Raw genomic sequence first — 8,615 nt, 5'->3', positions numbered from 1 at the left:
GAATTCTAGAGGCACAGCGTGCCAAGATCTCATTGGAGATGGCAGACAAGTCCCTGAAAAGGGCATATGGCATGGTGGAAGATGTCATTGTAAAGGTTAAAAACCTTTACCTCCCTGCAGATTTTGTGATTCTAGACACTGGGGAGGACAGAGATGACTCCATCATCCTTGGAAGGCCTTTCCTAACAACTACTAAGGCCTTAATTAATGTGGAAAAGGGAAAGTTAGTCTTGAGGCTACATGAGGATTGTATTTTGTTCAAGATCCCCAACCCTCAATATCCATCTAACAAAAGAGGTATCATTGTACAACACATAGTGTTTTAGTCTTCCCTCTTAGTGTAGAGTTTTTCAGAGCCTCCAGACACCAACTCTAAGTTTGGTGTTGGGCAACCTTCATCAAGCTCTGGGAACAAAGGCACTATGAAAAAGGTACCTAAAGGCTGGAGGGACAAGAAGATTTTCACTGAAGACTTCTCACCTGGCATGAGAGTTGTCTTCACTAAAAGTCCAGTCATTCTGCACACTGTGAACCGGATCCTGTCTCTAGAGCATATGAAGCTCATTCATGAGAGCATAGGAAGAAAGTTCACTGTGAGGGGTGAAGATCTGAGCCCCTATCTATCTCCGTAATCGAGCTGTCCGTCAAGTTAATGACGATAAAGAAGCGTTTGTTAGGGGCAACCCAACCATCAGCATAGTATTTTCAATTCCTTTTCCTCTATTTTTAGTTTTATAGTATAGTTTCCTTTTCTTTTTAATGTTAGTGATCATGTGCTACTTAGAACAGTGACAAAAACATTCAGAACTGAAAACAAAACACCCTGGGGAGAACCCCTTGCTGGCATTAAATGCTAGACAAGGAGGAAAGAAGGGCGTTCAATGCTCATCAAGGATTATGGAACTAGCGTTGAATGCCAAAAAGGGAGCATCATGGGCATCCAACTCCCACGAGGGAGCATAGACTGGCGTTGAACGCTAGTAAAGGACCAATATGGGCGTTCAACGCCCTAGAAAGAGCAGCCAGGGCCAACTTTGTGGCCCCCATTGGGCGTTCAACGCCCCCTATAGAGCATTCCTGGCGTTGAACACCAGGTAGGGGGCAGGGAGCTCGAGTTCTAAAGCCTTCTCAGACAGTGGGCACCACAGATTCTCCACCTACCCCACTTACCCCACCTTTCCTTTTCTCTCCTACTTTCTAAACCTTGAAACTCACACCCTACTTTCCCTCTTCCCAATACACACTCTTCCCAAAACCTATCATAAATCCATCATTCAATTCCCACCAACCCCACCCACTTCAAATTTAAACCTTTCCCACTAATTTTCCCTTCCCATAACTGAACTCTAACCTTTCCACCCCTATAAATACCCCTTCATTCATCCCATTATCCCCACACCTAAACACTCTCTCTTTCCTACCCTATACACTATACACACTCTTCTTCTTCCCTACTTCCCCCCACTTGGCCGAAGCCCTTCTCTCCCTCTATCTCTATCTTTTTCTTCTTGCTTCTACTCTTTTATTCTCTTTTGTTCACATTTGCGAGAGGACAAGAAAAATTCTTAAGTTTGGTGTTGCAAAAGCTTTGCTTTTTTACTTCTAATATTCCTATGTATGGCACCAAAGGCCAGCGAAGCTTCAAGGAAAAGGCTCCTGCTTCCACTTCCAAACCTTGGAAATCATGGAGATTCCTCACCAAAGTGCACCATGATCACAAACAAGGGGAGTATCCAGAGATCCAACAGGAGATTTGGAGAAGGGATTGGGAAATTCTGACCAATCCTGTTTCAAAGGTCGAAACACTAATGGTGCAAGAATTCTTTGCTAATACTTGGGTCACCAAAACTCATGATACAAGTGTGAACCCAAGCCCTAAAAATTGGCCCACCATGGTCTGAGAGCAACTCTTGGATTTCAGCCCGGAGAGTGTGAAAGTGGCGCTACAATTGCCACAAATGTTAGGAGATCCACACTGTTACACTAGAAGGGTCAATTCTGACCAAAGACTGAATCAAGTTCTTGCGAACATCTGTGTGGAAGGAATACAATGGAGAAGAGACGCACAAGGGAAGCCCTACTAATTGGGTAGGCTTGACCTCAAGCCTATGGCCAGAGGATGGTTGGAGTTTATCCAACGCTCTATCATCCCCACAAGTAACCGATCTGAGGTTACCATTGATCGAGCAATAATGATTCATTGCATTATGCTTGGGAATGAGGTGGAGGTACATGAGGTGATACCTCAAAAGTTGTACAAGGAGGCTGAAAAGACCTTCACTCAAGCAAGGTTAGCCTTTCCACACCTCATATATCGTCTATGCAACTCAGTTGGAATTGGCATAGCTGGAGATATCCTCATAGAGATGGACAAGCCCATCACAAAGAGGAACATGGAGCATGTAAGAGAGCAGGCACATGGACAACAGCAAGAACCTGTGCAGTCGCCTCCACCAGAAATTCCTGAGATACCTCAAGGGATGTATTTTCCTCTCTAAGACTATTGGGATCAATTGAATACCTCAATAGGGAAGCTGAACTCAAACGTGGATCAGCTGAGAGTGGAACACTAGGAGCACGCCACTACCCTCCATGAGATAAGAGAAGATCAGAGAAGGTTGATGGAGGAATAGCTAATACAGGGGCGAGACATAGAGGAGCTCAAATACTGCATTGGATTCTCCAGGGGAAGCAGCAGCCATCATCACTGAGGTTGTTGAGTCCCATTATCCCTCTATTTGTTTTATTTCTGTTTTCATTATACTTCAATTTATTGTTTGTTTTCTCTTCTAAGTTCATGATCACATTTAGTCTTTTGTTCTTTTCTAGTTTTATTTTCTTGTTTTGTTTTGGTTATAAGATATCCAATGTATTCCTCACCATGCTTAAAAGAAAAATTTTAATTTGAAAAGGAATAATGAGATACATAAGTTTTGAGTTACATCATAAGTTATTCCAATTATTTTGATGTGGTGGCCATGCATTCATCTTCTGAATGTATGAATTAACTGTGCATAATTGATATTAAAGTTGAGTATGTTGGCTCTTGAAGAATAGTGAATTTAGAGAAGTATTATTGATTCCCCAAAAAATAAAAAAATATTGATTCTTGAAGTAAGAAAAAGCAACAAAAAGAAGTAGAAAAATAAAAGAAAAAGAAAAATAAAAAGCTCAAAAGAAAAAGAAAAGAGCAAGGATCCAAGTCTTTGAGCATCAATGGTTAGGAGGGTTAAAAATTAGCCAAAAAAGCTCAAATGAGTTGCTATCCCTAACTATATGTTTATGGTGTCAAGGTGTCAAGAAAAAAGTTTGAGACTGAGCAGTTAAAGTCGTGATCCAAAACTAAAGAGTACGCTTAAAAACTCTGGGCTCCACTATCTGGGAATTTAAGCAAAGCTAAATTCGAATTCAAAAGGTTTCCCCAGTTAAGTGCCTGTGACGTTTATGTATCTGGTGGTAATACGGAAAAACAAAACGCTTAGAGTGACGGCTAGGCTCAAAAGGTGCAAAGCACCAAAAGAAAAAGCTGTGTTCAAGAATCAAGAAGATCTAAAAAAAAGAAAATCAATAATATCATCCAAATTCTAGTTCCAAGGGATGCCAATACCTCTGAGCTTCAAAGGAAAGTGAGATGCCAAAACTGTTCAGAAGAAAAGAGCTAATAGCCCCACTCAGTATTTGGAACTGAGCTTCATTGACAACTCTAAGACTTATTGTATCTTTCTCTTCTCTTTAGTCCTACTTTGTTTCTGGTTGCTTGAGGACAAGCAACAGTTTAAGTTTGGTATTCTGATGAGCGGATATTTTATACACTTTTTGGCACTATTTTCTCAGTGATTTTAGTATATTTTGTTAAGTTTATTATGTTTTTGTAGGTTTTGCACAAAAATCACTTTTTGGATGCTACTTTGAGTTTTTGTGGTTTTCTATGATTTTAGGTGATTTTTGGGAGAATTCAGCAAGTTTTGGTAAAGTCTAATTCAAAGACATAGAAAGGGTAACAGATGCTGTCAGGTCCTGACCTCCGTGCATTCAAATGAGTATTTCTAGAGCTATTGAGGTCCAATTGACGCGCTCTTAATGACGTTCGAAAGCTAACATCTATATCTTTCCAGCAATATATAATAATCTATACCTTTCTTTAGAAATGACGGCCCAAACTGGGTGTTGAACGCCCAACTTAGTCCCTTTCTAGCGTTCAACGCCCCAAGAGAACCTAAGCCAGCATTGAATGCCCAAGACTGGTGTTCAATGTCACCAAGGAAGCATCAAGGCTGCGTGGACACGCTTTAATCCCTAGCCTAGATAATGCTATCGATTCCATTTCAAGACCTGGGCATTAAAATCCTACACCTTTAAAATCGGGGAAGATCAGACAAGTCTAAGCTAAAAGATCAAAGCATCCTGCGGCTGACCTCCTTATCCCCGTTCTCACTTCCTCTTTTTTATTCTTCTTATTCTTAAGCAAGTCCTCGAGAGGGCTTAGTTGATCCATGATTTATGTTTCGCTCCCTAGTGGGCGTTCAACTCCCATTCCTCCAAGTTGGACGCCAAGGTGAACCTAAACACTCACCAAGTGGGCCCAAAAGTGGATTTTCGCACCTTTAGCTTAGTTTATTTCATTTTTGTAATTTCTAAATTATTATTAATATTGTTCCGTTGGTTACCTGAAACTGTAGGTCAATCTTAGACGAGATCTTCTGTATTGGTCGGTGCTGTTTAGTCTGACTTGATGATGGTGGCCGGAGACACTGTGTCCGACTTGTTGGACTTGGTGGTGGTGCTAATCCTTCGTCACCAGAGGGTGGTGGTACCTGCAAGGGACTCCGATACTTAAGTTAGCAATGGTCTTAAGCAGGTTTTTAGTAGAATTAGAGTATGATTTATACCTGGGTGCTCCAGTGTATTTATAATGGTGTGGAGTGACCTTTCTGGAGATAAGATAATTATCTTATCTTATCTTTGAGTGAAGTCATCTTATCTTTAAGGAAACTACCCTTATGTTTCTAGGCTTGGGCTTCCTTTAGATTTTTAGGTCGTGTTCCTCTGTTTGGGCCTTCTTGGGCCTCTGTAGCGGTTTGGCCGACTTCTTCCATAAAGAGGTTGGGTGGTCCTGGTCTGAATAGGTCGGTCGTCTTGTCTTCTAGTCAGCCCGGGTCGTACAACTCGACCCAGGACATGAACAGTGCCCCAGCTTGAGCGCGGTCTTTCCCTTTGAGGTCGAGTCCTTTTTTTAATCCTTTTGGAGAAGCCGAGCTCGAGCATTTGTAGAGCTGCTTGGTAGAATTCCTTTTAGTGGTTTTTGAATGCGAAACATTTCTTTATTTATTTGCACGCGTTTTGCACTTTTCTTGGAAATGCGCAAGGGTTTAATAACCCGTTAATTTTTATCCTTGCCATTTCTTTTGTCCCCCACCTTCTCATCTCTTTTTGAATAAAAAAAGCTTCTCTTTTCCGTTTCTCTTTCTCTTTGCTCGTTGTAACTTTTCTCCCCTCTTGCGTTTTCTGGTTTGTCTGTGACTTGCCCATTCTCGCTTGCTCCCAAGTTTTTAACCATCTTCGTGCTTTTCTCGGAGGCGATTGCTAGTGTGGGATTTGCTGTTTGTTTTCGTCTTCATCACCCTCTTTCTTTACAGGTTGGTCCTTTTTTCTTCTTCTTCTTTTCCGCATTATTTTATGCTTGAAAAGTTTTGATCTTGCTTGGTTTCGTGTTAGAAAGCTTGAATCTTTTCTGCATTTGTCGTGCGTCTGAAAGTTTCTTTGATGTGTATGACCTTTCGTGTTTCCTGCTAGTTAGGGTTTTTGAATGTTGGTACTGTCTCTGATTGTATCTTCTTAATTTACGCCTTTGATGATTTCCCCTTGAAATGATGAACCGTTTGATTCTGAGAAAGGTTGCGAGGTTGACGATTTCCCCTTTGCATGCTTTGATGTTTGATAATTTGCTTTGCTGATAGGTTGTAAAAAGGTGATGACTTTGACCGATTATTTTGTGTTTTTTCTTGTGGAATATCGCTGCTTGAAGTATTCTTTTTCTTGTTTGAGAGATGTTGGGATGTAAGCTGTAGATTTTCCTGGGTCCTTATTCCTGTTACTGCCTCCAAAGGATGCCCCTGGATCTTTTGGTGTGAATCCCGGGGCTTCCTTTTTGTTGCTATGTCTAAATTCTTTAACTTTTGCATGCTTTAGTCCGGATTGTAACCATTTATGCTTGAGTTGCTTTGTCGACTTACCCGAGCTGTTTGATTAGTAACCCCTTTTTCTTTTTCTTACTTTAGGGCTTTAGTTGACCCATGTCGTCTTGCAAAAATATTGTTGAGACTTCTTCAAAAGTCCCTGAGGGCATGTCAGACTGGCTGGACTCCCTCGTTTTGATGTGTTTTTCTGTGGTTAATTTTGAGTATTGTATGGAGCTGAGGAAGCATCACAGGATTTGTAGTAATCAGGAGCAAGAGAAGAATTATGAGTTAGTAGCCCCTGATTCTGACGAGAGGGTTTGTTTTCCTACCTTGGTTCAGGGGGAACGTCCCTTCTTCTATGCCTATGACTATTTCTTTAGTCAAATGAACATTACCTTTCCCTTTACTCCTTTTGAGACCAACTTGTTGTGGTCGTGCAATGTGTCTCCATTCCAACTTCATCCGAACTCATGGGGTTTCATAAAAATCTTTCAATTACTATGTCAAGAATTGGGCATTAAGCCCTCTCAAACCTTTTTTCTTTACCTCTTTCTTTTGACCAAACCTGGGGTGGCTAAGAAAAAGGCTTCTTGGGTATCTTTTCGAGCTGCCCAGGAAAAGAAAGTATTTTCCATGTATGATGAATCTTTTAGAGACTTTAAGAACTATTTCTTTAAGGTCCAAGCTGCTGAAGGAGCTCGGCCCTTCTTTTTCGATGAAAATGGCGAGTCTGCCTTTCCTTTGAATTGGCAAAAAAATGTTGTTGTGTCTAGATATTCTTGGGAGATGTTAAGCAGGCTCTAGTACATGTGTTGGAGGAGAGCTGGGGGGAACCTCCCCACAGTGATACTAAGAAGTGGTTGGGGGACCCCTCCCTTCTTCGGGCTGAATTGGGTAGTTTGCCGATCTCTTTACTGGCCTTTTCCCTTTGTCTTATTTGTTTGTTTTGTGAATCCATGCTTTTTCTCACTTGCAATCTTGGTTTTTGCTGTGTTTTCAGAGATGGTGAAGAATAATGATTCCATGAAGGCCTTCAAGAAGGCGAGGAAGGCTACAGCTGCCCAGAACATCTCGGCCAAGGTAGCTGGGGAAGGATCCTCACAAATCCCCCCTAAGAAGCCGATCTTGAGTACTTCTGGGCCGAGGAGGGTGATTCCTACTCTGCCAGTTTATTTGGTTGATCCTCCCAGAACTTCTGGTGCAACTTCTTCTCCTACTACCGGTCCTCCACCGAAGAAACAAAACGCTGTTGAGGCCTTTAACCTTGATGCCCCTGACTTTGATGCCGTGGGATTTTTTGATCATCAAATTGCTCCTTATGGTGTCGTGTCTACGGATGATGTCTCCATTCTTCATCATTTGGATTTCATCACCCGAAATAGCATTAAGATGGCGCATATGGGAGTGGCCTTGTTCTGGACTGCTCAGGACGTTCCGGTTAATACAACAAAGGCTTTTATGGAAGAGGCCAAGTCGGAGTATGATAAGATTAAGGAGTTGGAAGGTGAGAAGACTCGAGCTATTGCTGCAATGGCTTCGACAACTTTGGCTGAGGAGATGGCAGAGAAATATAGGGAGAGCTATGTCCGGACTTATAGTGAGCTGATGGAGGCCAGAGAGAAGGTGAAATCTGTTCAAGCGGATTATACCGAGCTCTAGGGACATCTCGTGGGTAGTATGAATGCCGCTTATGAGAATTTGAAGGCTTAGGTTCGAGTTCTCGCGCCCGAGCTCGACCTGTCTCTTTTCTGTTTGGACAATATTGTAGAAAATAGTAAGATTATCCCTGATGGCTCGGATGATGATGAAAATGTGGATCCACCTCCTGCGCCATCCATCAAAGCTTCTACTGCTCTGGCTTCTTCAATTCCTGCTGCCGAGGTCCCCCAGCCCGAGTCCAACCCTGATGTCCAGATCCTGAACCGGGATGATGGGACTGTAGATGCAATTCCGACGAAAATCATCTATCCTTCATCTACTCAGGATGCTGCTCCCGATGAGAACTTGGATCTTTGATGAGTTTCCTTTTGATGTTTTGTACTGCCCGGTCTGTGTGCATTTTGAACTCTTAGTATCTGTAGTTTGGTTTGTTTGACTTTGGATATTTTAGTTGCTTTCCTATAGCAACTCTTATTTGAAAAGAAAAAAAAACAAAGTAGTTTTTTAAGCTCCTGAGGTCGTCTTTCGGGCGGCCTTTTGAGTCTTTTACTGTAGTAGTTTTGCTTTTTTATGATATTCTTATCTGAAGCTTTGTCAGCACTTCTAGGAATCTTTTGGAATGTTGGAGCCTTGTGGTCTGACCTCTTTTGAGGGCTTTTATTTACTTTCTGCGTTTAGTTAAAGCGGCTTTTGAGGTTAGCTCTGTTCGACTTATTCTTTGTAGTCCTCCCATGGTAGGTCGATTCTGGTGAAGTAATGGTGGAGCTGTGCCCCTTC

This window comes from Arachis stenosperma, chromosome 4 (assembly GCF_014773155.1).
Source record: "Arachis stenosperma cultivar V10309 chromosome 4, arast.V10309.gnm1.PFL2, whole genome shotgun sequence".
Classification (NCBI taxonomy): Eukaryota; Viridiplantae; Streptophyta; class Magnoliopsida; order Fabales; family Fabaceae; genus Arachis; species Arachis stenosperma.
Note: the sequence above shows the minus strand (reverse complement) of the source record.